This window comes from Arvicanthis niloticus, chromosome 16 (genome assembly GCF_011762505.2).
Source record: "Arvicanthis niloticus isolate mArvNil1 chromosome 16, mArvNil1.pat.X, whole genome shotgun sequence".
Taxonomy (NCBI): Eukaryota; Metazoa; Chordata; class Mammalia; order Rodentia; family Muridae; genus Arvicanthis; species Arvicanthis niloticus.
The window spans coordinates 7334399-7346699 of record NC_047673.1 but is presented as its reverse complement, the minus strand read 5'-3'; positions in this window follow the sequence as shown (position 1 = coordinate 7346699).

Below are 12301 nucleotides of genomic sequence, written 5' to 3'. Positions count from 1 at the left end.
GGAAGTCAGATGCCAGGCCTGGTGTGGGAGTGGATCCTTCTATGTTGGTCATGAGGACTTAGGATCAGGGATGGCTCAGAAGAAGCTCCAGAAAACCTGTCCCAGTTCACTCTAGAAGTCAGTCTGTATGGTCATCCTAAAACCTGGCCCCTAGAGCAACTAATGTGTAACTGAAGGTTAGCTCTGCACGGATGTCCACAGTGTGGCTTCATGCAGCTGACATGCTGTGCTCTGGTTCTTGTCCTGTGGTGGCTCACTGAGCTTGGTCACTGCTGAGGAGACAAGTCCTTCCTGTCTCATGCATCAAACCCACTGGCCAGACAAGTCATAGGCTCAGCCAGACTCAAGGAAGCTTCACAGAGAGGGTATGTGCTGGGAACTGAACTGAATCCTCTGTACAAACACCCAATGCTCTTAACCATTGAACTGCCACTCTTACCCCATGGTTCGTTCTCTCTCTCTCTCTCTCTCTCTCTCTCGCAATAAACATGTTTTTCTTTATTGCTTTAACTTTTGGAAATATGTGAATTCAGAAAAGTTGAAAGAAGGAAGAGAATAGTCATCCTTACTTCAGACATTTATCACTGACAGCACCTTGGAGCAGTGTGTTGTTTTAATAAAGAATTTAATACGTACTTACCATGGGGGACTCAAGCAATAGACACACAGAGGGATGCCAGCTTAGAAAATATCCAGGTTCCCCGCTACAGGTCATGATCTATGGGCATCGGGACAGCATCCTTGCAGACTGATGGCTCCTGGGGATCCCAGCCTGCCTCCTGCTTCCCTGCACATTCTAAAGCTAGGTATTATTTTGTGCATGGTACCCGTGGGAGAAAAGCAAAGCAGACATCTGCCTCAGTTTCCCTCCAAACAAAGCCCAGCATGGTCCCTATGGCTCCACTGGGTCCCTTTGTGAATGCTGGGCTGTGGAGCATGGGCGAGCATGGGTGAGCTTGGGCGAGCATGGGCGAGCATGGGCGCATAGGGCTGCCCGTTACATTGCAGGTCCTCGGTCACAGACTCCCACCCAAAGATCCTTCTCAAAGCCCCCTTGTGTTGTTTTCACTTATGAAAATATCCCACAGACCCATAATTTGGCAATATACATACAACCAATTGTTTTAAAAACAGAAGTGATGCCGGCTATTATAATGTAAACTGTTTTCTAAATGGAAGAATTAAAGGAATGTAATTGGAGAAGTATACAAACAGTGGTTAAGACGCTGCTTCTGGGAAGACATATTACAACTTATAATCTTCCTCTATGGGTGTGCGTTGTTGGTGTCTAATCAGGCATGTGAATGGATTCAGGTGTTCCGTCCTATTAGCTGGAAATTGCTCTGTTATTTGCGGAGCTGTTTGTGTTACATTGTTACTGGCTCCGAGTTTCTCTTTCTCTGGAGCTCCTTCCCCTGGTCCCTGCAATCTGTATAATTGTCTTCTTCACTTTTGTCTTTAGAGAGCTTTAAATAGAGCTCCCTGGATGATGTGTGGTGTCAGTGAGAGTTCTGGAGCCTTGCAAAAGAATCCTGGCGAGGTGGGGCCACCACAAAGATGCTGGCTGGGGCAGGAAGGAGGGACCAGCTCCATGTCACCAGTCACTGTAGGGTTGTAACTGACAGCCTATTCCCTCCAGGATGGGTCACAAGGGAGTCCCCGCAGAACCTATGGCCTCTGTAATGAGGGTGTGACCTCAGTCAACCATGATAGCCCCCTGTTCCAAGGCCTCCTGTACTTGGTGACGGAAACATCGAGGAGGATGGCTTTTATGGGGAAGCAACAGGGACTGGTTTCCTAAGCAGAGAAAACTTTTCCGTGTCCATTCATTCATTTGCTCACTTATTCATGGAGTACAGTTCCGGCAGGCTCAGAGCTCTCACTGATCTCGCTGGACATTAGACTAGTGGTCAGTTTCTCCCCTAGTTTCTCAACACCACCCATCATGCATTGTGGCACACACCCAGGGCCACCAGTGTGGGAGCTACTTCAGGCTAAGCCCAGCAGCTGGCAGACACACTCACGGTGGTCAGGCCTATGCTATCTAGGGCTGTTGGTGTTGGCTTTTTTTAAAATTCAAATAAGGGATACAATAATGCTGTAAGAAAGAATTTTAGCAAAATCGAATGCAGTCACTACCTGGACGCATCCCAGGGGTGAGGTGTGATAGCTGCTGCCATCGCTCTGAGGCGATTAGAGTGTCCTTGTTCAGGCTGGGGGTCCTGAGGCCACCTAGCCTATCCCCACAGCCTTTCCTTCACTAAAACATAGGACGTGGCTCATGGGTGTGCAGCGCACAATGGAGCGGTCGTGCAAGGGTGGTTCTGCTGAGAGGGAAGACACTGTTGAGAGAATGCAGTGAGCAGTGGAAAGCCAGGAGTGAGGGAGATTAGAGTGGGTGAAAACCCCTCAGAGGCACTCACTCACTCGGGGGCTGGGACTTGGTCCTTTGGTAAAGTGCTTGCTTTGCATAAAGATCCGAGTCCCTGTCTTAGAACCCATCTTAAAAACAGCAAACCAAACCCTGGATGTGCTGGCTCATGCTTGCAATCTCAGCACTGGGAAGGAGGCAGAGACAGGCGGATCCCTGGGGTTCACTGGCCAGCCAACCTGGCCTCTCTAGTGAGAGGCAGTGACTCAAAAAAAAAAAAAAGTGGACAGGACCTGAGGAATGACAGCTTCTCCGTGCAGAGACCATAACGGAGTGCCATGGGACTCTGCCTTTTACTGCAGGGGGACCTGACTCCTGTCTGCCTGCTTTTGCAGCTAATGCTTAGCTGACCGAACCATCCCTCCAGTCCCCAGTTTTGTGTTTTGGGGTGTGTGTATGTGTGTGTGTGTGTGTGTTTTCAGAACATTGTTAATGAGAAGGAGAAACAGAGTTCAAGCAGCTGACAGTAAAGTGCTCTCTCAGCTTCGGCTTACAGAGATTCACCCTTCTAGTCCTACAGCTGTGGGAGCAGGCCATAGCATGCTCGCCCCTCAGATGTCCTCTGGGGGGTCGACTCAGAGGGCCAGACCATAGCATGCTAGCCCCTCAGATGTCCTCTGGGGTGTTCAGCATCGACTCAGAGTGCCAGGTCTCCAGTTATTGGGACTAATGGTGAGTAAGGATTAAGACTGTAAGGCTGTGGAAATAGCTCAGCTGATAAAGTGCTTACCATGCAAGCAAAGGGGCCTGAAGTTTGTCCTCCAGAACCCACATTTAAAAAGCTGGGCAAGGTGGTGGGAGCTTGTAATCAATCTCAAGGATGGTAAGATTAGAGACAGGCAGATCCCCGGGACTTGCCAACCAGCCAGCCTGTTATAATTGGTGACCCTAGCTCCTAGTTAAAGACCCTATCTCAAAACAACAACAAAAGTGAAAGTTGCCTAAGGCCCTACACCCAATATTGACCTCTGGGCTATACACACACATGTACATGTGCATGTGCATACACACACTCGCAAGTATGCATGCATACACATATGTGCACTTGCACCCACAAGAACACACATACATGCACACTTATTGTGGATATATATATATATATATATATATATATATATATATATATATATATATTTGTGTATGTGTGTGAGCCTGGATGAGTACATAAGCATCAGCTTCCCAAGGAGGGTGAAGGCAGGTGGGATCTCTTGGAGCTGGAGTACCAGATAGCCACATGGCTGTGAGCTGCCCAGTGTAGATGCTGAGAGAAATTTGGGTCGTCTACAAACACAGCAAGCAGTTTTTAGCTGCTGAGCCATCTCTCCAGCCCCCAAAGAATATTTTATATTTTTGGTTGTGAGCCTAACCTCTAATGGCTAAGCCATCTCTCCAGCCCTTCAAAGAATATTTAAAAAAAAAAAAAATTAAATCCACATTGTAGTGTAGAAGCTTCAGAGGATTTTCTTTCTCCCAACATGTAACCATTTCCTGGACAAGCAGATCTGGCAGTGACTGGTCCAGGGTGGCTACCCTGCCTGGGACTCATGGAGGCAAAACTCAGGGGCCTCCACAGGGCAGAGGAGAATGAGCAGCTGGCAGGGTCTCTTCTCTCGTTGCCAGACTGCTTTGTGAAGGGGGATAGTGTTGGCAAGTGACAAAGAAGAGAAAATTGGTGTTACACCCCATAGTTAACGTGACAACACGCAGCTAACGAGCACTTAATGATCCCTCCCTGCTCATTTTTGTCACCCCTTTGAGAACGTCACTTGTTTTATACTTAGCCTTAGAGTGTAGGATTAGCTTTCTGCTGAAGTGAATTAGTCAGGGTTCTTTAAAACTCGGAACAAAGGTGCTGGAAATGTGTGGGGCTAAGGGGATGCCTAGCTGTGTGTTTCTGTGGTTGGGGCCTTGCCAGCAGAGAGGAACTTTGACTGAGGTGTGTATGTCCACTGGTACTAAAGTTTTATGTCACACATAGACCTCCACTTTACACATAATGTGTCTTTCTTCCTGAAGTCATCGTAAGAGAGATGTCATGATTGCTGAAGTTCTCAAGGAACAAAGACTGCAATCCCAGAGGAAGAACAGTTTTCAAAGCATCTTACATTTCAAAACACAGGGAGCCGGTCATTTGTCACAGACAGACACATGCATTCATATATATACAGGCTCACATATTCACAATATACATACACATGTATATGCACACTCTTGAACATACATGCACATATACACACAGGAACATACATGCATATATATACATGTACACTCACACATGCATGGGCATGCATGTGCACACACATTCACAATACATATCACATGTGCACACATTGTTGCACATATATGTACATACATGTACATTCATGCATGTCACAGGCACACACATACACACAAATGTACATTTCATATCTTTTCTTTCTAGCCTGGCATATCGGTTTCTTTCATATTCCCTCTCCAGCTCTTTTCTGCTCCTCAGGTAAATTTATTCAACTCCAAGGTTACAGGAAAGAGGTAGAATCTTTCCCCTACAGATCAAATGTCCCATAGAGACGCTTGGGAAAGTTTGTTCTGCCTGCCGATAATGCCTCATGGTGAACAGAGGCTGTAGGATTAGCTAACTGGCTGGCTAACCTCCCAGGATGGCACAAGGGTCTTGTTCTCTCTTCCTCCTGAAACCACACCCAGCACCACCCATCAGTTCTCGCTGCATCTAGGGAACCCCTGTTTCTACAACAGGGCAGAAGAAGAGTCTGCAGCCTCGGGACTAGAGGACTGACTTAGAGGTACCAGGAGGGTTTACAGCTGCCTGCCCTGGTTCCTGCTGACCCTCTGGAGAGTGCCAACTCAGCAGCGATTCTGCAGTTCACAGAACCAACCATAGATGTCGACACAGTACACAGCTCCTTGGAATGCAGAGGCTCAGAGGGGGCCTTTTTCATAGGCTCAGGTGGCTCTCACCATTTAACGGCTCCTATTGCTTGAAATAGCTGTGAAATCACATGCTTTCTGGAGATACGGCTCAGTGGATAAAACACTGTCTTGTCAGGATGAGGACTGCAGTTCGGGTCCCTGAAACCCATGTCATCCTGGCCAGGTGGGACACTTGATAACCAGAGGTAGACCAGATGGAGTCAGTGGACTCTGGGTTCAGTGAGACATCTTATACCTCAATAAAGTGGGGAGCAACTGAAGAAGACACCTGATGTTAACTTTGGGTCTTTATAGTCACATGCACCAGCACACTCGTACACCACACACATTTAAATACACACACACACACACACACACACACACACCCCAGGGAGAAATTACATGCTTTGGGGAAAGGGTAGCAATTCATAATATGATCAGCCTTGCTATCAAAGAATGAGTTAACTCAGGAAATGGCTTTCCATGGAGAGGGTTTGTGGAGGATGGGCAGGTCTGAAGTAATGGGAAAGCAGAAAACAGAGAGTAACCCAAGACCCTGAGACACCCCCCCCCCAATAGGCTTACTGAGCTCGGTGCACAGATTTGGGCTAGCTCCTAACATTGTGGCACCCAACTTTAAGCCTCCACAGTTGCCTTTTGACTATCTCACTGTCTCTGTGGGGCTAAAGGCTCTGGGTATCTAAACCTCACATACACAAAGGTGTGTGACAAGGGACTCTGGGGGCAGGCACTACTCTAGCATCTCCATTTGAAATTAAGCACTCAGTGGGGCTGTTTCCTCATTCTGCTGTCTAGTCACTCTGGGAGGGGAGCAGACTAAACTGTAATTCCATTGCCCCTAACCTCTGCTCTCAAAGGCTTTTGTATCCATTGGTGTGCCTCACCATGCCACGTGAAGCTGAATGTCTCCAGGTGAGCAGGGGGCTCCATGCAAACTTGTCTTGCACAGGGTGATTTGTAAAAAAGAACCCAGCCTTTCGGTTTTGATTTCCTTTCCATCGATTTACACTAGTAGATTTAATTCTACGTCTTGGAGATGGCTTTGCAGTGAGGAAGCCATTAGGACAAGAGCGGTGGAGCTGGATGGCTCCCCCTGGGATGAGGAACACCAGGCTAATTTCATCTCAGGATCTCACTGGTACCCAAAGCTTAGCAGGATACAGACCAAGGCCAAGTGTCAGTGCTTTCCATGCTCTGCTCTGGGCTTCTGAGCATAGATACTGGGGTGCATGCCCTGTTCTTAGCTCCTGAGCACAGCTGAGCAGGGCCTGGGATGCTGAGGCTACAGGAAACCCAAGACCATGGGGGCTTGTGCACTGTTCTCATCTAACAGTGGAAAGGTTCAGGCATCTTTGCTTGCATGGCCTCACCTACCTTGATCTAAAGTAATAGCATGTAATTTAAAAAATTAATTTGGGTATTCAAAGTGCTGTCATTTTTCACATTATAACCGGGTGGGGCACAGGTCTGACCCTTGCTGGGCAAGCGCTCTGGAGTGTGAGTCCTCTGCAGATGGCCATCTGCAGTCATACGATCCTAACCCTAGGGGAAGAAATTACATAAGGATATAAACTCAAATTGGCTTAAAGGTTTTTTTTTTTTTTTTAATTTGAAAGTTTTCAAATCTTTTCTTTTTCTTTTCTTTTTTTTTTTTCTTTTTTCTTTTTTTTTTGCTGTGAAAGGAATTATATATTATACTCCATCACAGTTTTGTCTGAGCTCTTTTTAGGTGTTTTCTCTGCCATGCAAATTCCACGTGATGATGATGTGCTATTCTGTGTGCCCAGTACCTCTAGACCAGTGGTTCTTAACCTTCCTAGTGCTGTGACCCCTTAATACAGTTCCTCGTGTTATGGTGACCCCAACCATAAAATTATTTCATTGCCACTTCATAATAACTTGTAACTTTGTTGTAACTTGTAACATTGTAACTTGGTTGCTATTATGAATCATACTGTAATTTGTAATTCTGCTGCTCTTATGAATTATAATGGAATTATCTGATATGCAGGACATCTGATATGTGAGCCTTGTGGAAGGGTTATTTGATCCTCAAAGGGGTCTCGACCTACAGGTTGAGAACCATTGCTCCAAGGCTGTGCCTGAGCGCTGTACAGCTTTGACTGCTGCTGTGCTAGCTTTGAAGAAACCGGACACTGTGCACCTGGTCTGGGGATCACTCTGGTCCCCAGAGATGCTTTCCCTCTGGCCTGCTATGCACACTGTCCCCAGCTATCCGGCCAGAGATGGAGAAAGAAGGGACCAGAAAGAGTCTTACCTGGCAGAGAAAGGAAATAACGGAGGCCTTGGGAAAGGAGCTATTCATATCCTCACAATACCGGGGGCGTGGCACTGCGAGGTGGGGCCTCCAGAAATCGATTTGTTTCAGATGAGTACTTGAGACCAGGGCCCCATGTATGAGGCTAGTGCCCCTGTAAAGTGACCCCGGAGACCCCTGTGCCCTTCTACTACATTAGGACACCGTCTCGTCGCACATGGGATCTGCTAACACCTTGATCTTGAATTTCTAGTCTTCAGAATGTCAAGCAGTATAGCTGCACCCAAAGACTCTGGGAGCACAGACAGTTGCCAGGCCCCACACTCAGTCATAACACCACCTTATAGGAGCTCTTCAGAAGCACTTTGACAGTGGAGGATCCGATGTGGTCACTCTCTGTCCCTCATCATATTGTCTTCAGTGGTTCCCAGCCTTCCTAATACTGTGACTCTTCAATACAGTTCTTCATGTTGTGGTGAGCCTCAACCATAAAATTATTTTTGTTGCTACTTCGTAAATGTAAATAAATATCTGACATATGACTCCCAAGGGGGTCGTGACCCACAGGTTGAGAACCTGTGGCTTACACCTTCACGTAGACCTCTTCCTGTGGTACTTCTCTTGTCTGGTGAGACAGTGAGCCCAGCTCCAGATGGTGGCAGTGTTCAGAAACAAGAGGTAAGGAAGGGTACATGTCTGCAGTGTGACTTGCTGCTTCATGGTTCTGCCAAGTGACCCAGGGAATGTCAACTCGGCTGGAGGTGGGGGTGGGGATGATATTGAACTCAGAAGAGGTTTTTTAAGAGGCCAAACTCAAAGGAGGAGCTGACTATTTTCCTCCTATTGTCATTGGGAGACCTTGGCATCAGGGACTTGAGCAGAGCCACAGACGGTAGGTCCCTGGTCACTACCACTTGAGGATGCTGTGCTGGCCATGCAGTGATCCAGAGTTTCTGATTTGTTCTGGGATCTCTAGATGGGGCTTTGCTGTCCCTCTGGCCATTTGTCCCATGTCCCTGGCACAGATCGCAGACCTGTAGACTGCTTCTTTGACTAGGCTTTGGTGACTACTGCAAGTGGCTAGACCTGATCCTGAGGACCTGGGGACTTTTTCCTCCATGACTCTACCCTGGATACCAGCAGAGATGGGTCTTATACCAAACCTAATCCTACCTGGCTGGGCTTCTGCATGCTATTACTTCTGGAAGCCCAGGCTGGTGCTTCTTCAGCTGATATAGGAGTGCAGAGCGCTTTAGAGGGTCCTGATGCCCCATCCAGGAAGGCCTCAGGGTGCACCTTCATGGTTGAGGAAACTCACAAAGAGGCTTATTTGTATTCTTGGGGAGTCACCCCCGCTGTCCTTTGTCCTCTTGCCCACAAATGTGAATCACCTGAAAGCATTTGAAGATCTCACTCTTCTGAAAGCAAAATCTAAGCCTTTGCACATTGGGCTCTGGTGGATAGGCAGGGTCCTCCCGCTCCTGTGTGACAGGGACATCAGCAGAAGTGGCAGAGAGATGTGCATTTCAGAGGCCCTCCCAACATGAATTTTGGAAATAGGTTTTTAATTCTTTGGAGAAAATGAGGATTTTGATGAAGCATCAAGCTTGGTGCCCTCTCACAGAGCCAGCGATCCTCGGGCCACGGGGAAGCATCTAACAGATGCTCTGCAGCTTCGTGGGTATAGGCTCTTGGTGGTTCTGCTTCCCTGTCTCCAAGAATGCCATCCATGAGACCCTTATGCTAAAGGACAAACCCCTGGGTATTTGCTGTTTGGACGATGGCATCAGAGTGCAGGAGCTTACAGCTCTGGGAAGCCAGTGCACGAGGGAGTTGTGGTTGTCTCACTGCTTCAGCTAAGGGGCTGCGTGTGCATTTGTCACCAGAAGTCTGGGTTTCCTGGACAGATCTGGAGTACCTTTTTACTCATCTGCTGACTTGTTCCTCAGTGTGGCACAGGGTAAGCCCTTGCCCTCCAAAGCTGCGGTTTTCAGACGTGATGGCTTGAAAATGAGATGTCTTGGGCATTTGAACACTTGGTCTCCAGGTCATGGTGCTGTCTGTGAGGCTTAGGAGTGTGGCCTTGCTGGGGGCAGGCTTTGGAGTTTCAAAAGTCTCTCTCTCTCTCTCTCTCTCTCTCTCTCTCTCTCTCTCTCTTTCTCTCTCTCCTGTCTCTCTCCTGTCTCTGTCTGTCTGTCTGTCTGTCTGTCTGTCTGTCTCTGTCTCTCTCTCTCTCCTGTCTCTCTCTGTCTCTCTCTCTTTCCTGTCTCTGTCTGTCTGTCTCTGTCTCTCTCTCTCTCCTGTCTCTCTCTGTCTCTCTCTCTTTCCTGTCTCTGTCTGTCTGTCTCTGTCTCTCTCTCTCCTGTCTCTCTCTGTCTCTCTCTCTCCTGTCTCTGTCTGTCTGTCTGTCTCTCTCTCTCTCTCTCTCTCTCTCTCTCTCTCTCTCTCTCTCTCTCTGTGTGTGTCTCTGTGTGTGTGTGTGTGTGTGTGTGTGTGTGTGTGTAAGCTTACTTTTGGCTCAAGACGTGAGCTCCCAGCGGTGCCAATCATGTGTGTCTGCTGCCACACTTCCTACTGTGATGCTGATGGCCTCTTATCCCCCGGCACCATAAGTCTAAATAAATCCTTCATTTTTTAAGTTGCTTTGGCTGTGGCGTTTTATCACAGCAACAGAAAAGTCACTAACACACTGGCTGCATCCCAAACAGAGGCACTGCTGTCCTTCTCGAAGGTCATCCTTTCCCTTTACCTGAAGTGAAGGTCACGGCTGGTTCACCAGTCAACATACCTGAAAACACCTTGAAATTAACATGGGAATTTAACTCCAACATGCAATGGCAAAATTAATTTCAAAATAGCATATACTTCAGTGTGCAAATATCCAGCATGGCCACAGGCATACAGAAGATGTTAATTTAAGCAAGTGTAGGCCATGCTTGCTGAGTGTCCCTGGCATTCCATGTTATCTGTGTTGAAGGAGTGACTCACAGACTGTATTTCTGCATGCCGATGGATGGAGGGATCCCTCAGGAGGCCGAGTATGGAGACATGCAGTGTCTACACACACAACAGTGGGGCCATCCATACTTCAGATCTACTGCCACGGATGGCCTTTTGTGACTGGGCTGTGGTTTCCTTAAATGATTAACTGCTTCTGCAATATTTTGAAGGAAGGAAGGACCAACTTGTCTTCGTTTACAGGGAGTCACTGCGTGGCTAGAAGTTTAGGGGTTGTTTAAACTACTCATCAAAGCTCCATGGAAACAAACAAGGAAAACTTACGTTTGACAGATGTGAGCAGCGTGTTGCCTAGAGTCTCATTCAGAGGGAGGACTAAAGGCTCCAGGCGCTCACTACCTGAGACACATTGCTGGTAGCCCTGCTGCTATGCTGGGTGAGAGGAAGTTGCTTAGCACTGTGAGATTCCGACCGCCCGCAGTCAGATCACCAGCAGACTCGCACAAATCCACACTGGCCCAGAGTGTTTCTCAGCCTCCTCTGATGTGCGAGCCACTCCTTCAACAATTCTAAGTGCCCTGTGGATGTGACAGGTGCTGCAGGGGTCTGAGGAAGGTCCCCTCTCCAAGTCCTTGAGCTGCCCCCCATTGCCCACCCTACCCCCATTCCCTTGGCCATTTGCTCTTTGAGAAGCCACTGATCTTTGCATAGGTGGGGTCCCCGTTAAGAGGTGGTGGACACATCCTTAAACTTGTGGTTAACACCTGGAACTTTCCAGACCCCCCCCCCCCATCTTGCAGGCTTATCACAGAGTCACAGCAGACACCCTCCTGGGATTGAGTGGGCAGGGAAGCACTTGGCATGCTTGGCTAACAGCTGCAGCCTCTGTCCCTTTGGCACTTGTGGCAGGGAGACGCCAGATCCACTAGGTCTCTGGAGAATGTTTCTACTTCGTCCACCTGAGCAGCAGCCCACATTCTTGCAATCCACAGCTTGCAGGGCCTCAGAGACCAAGCATACAAACAAGCAAGAGTGTACTGAACCACAGCACGGAGCAAATGCTTCTGTCCTTTAGACAGACGGAAAGTGGTGGTGATTGATTGATTGATGGTGACACTCTGCTGGACATCACAGCTCGGCCCAGACAGTCAACAAAGACTCCTTAACCACTTCCCGAAGGAACCACTGAGCTGAGTCCAGGGCTGTGAGAGGCAGAAGTATGTCATTATTATGAGCTGTAAAATCTGATACGTCTGAGGCACCTGTGTAAGAAGGGTGGACTTTGGACCACGTTCTCCTCCTTCCTGAGTTTACCCAAGTACAGGTGGGTCTGTTGTGTTGGTAATATGGCCATTTTATGGGTCCAAGCTACCAAGTACAGGGGAGCTGGCTGTGAGGTGCTACCGCAATGGCTGGTGACAGCTCAAAGCCAGCATGGCCTGGGCATGAGGGCTTCCTGTTAGGAGCCCCATGGGACACACTCAATAGATGTCATGTGTGAGGAACACCAAAGAGATAAGGAGACAAGATGAGGTTGGAGTGCCAAAGGGTCTTCCTGTCCTGGCTGTTTTGGCTTGAGCGTGCCCCAGGGACCAGCAGGTAGAAGGCAGAGGAAGTGTTTCTATGGCCACAGCAGGGTGGTCAGGACATGGATAGCCCAGGACAGCCTGTAGGAGGACCGAGCCTCACCTCCAGCACATCTC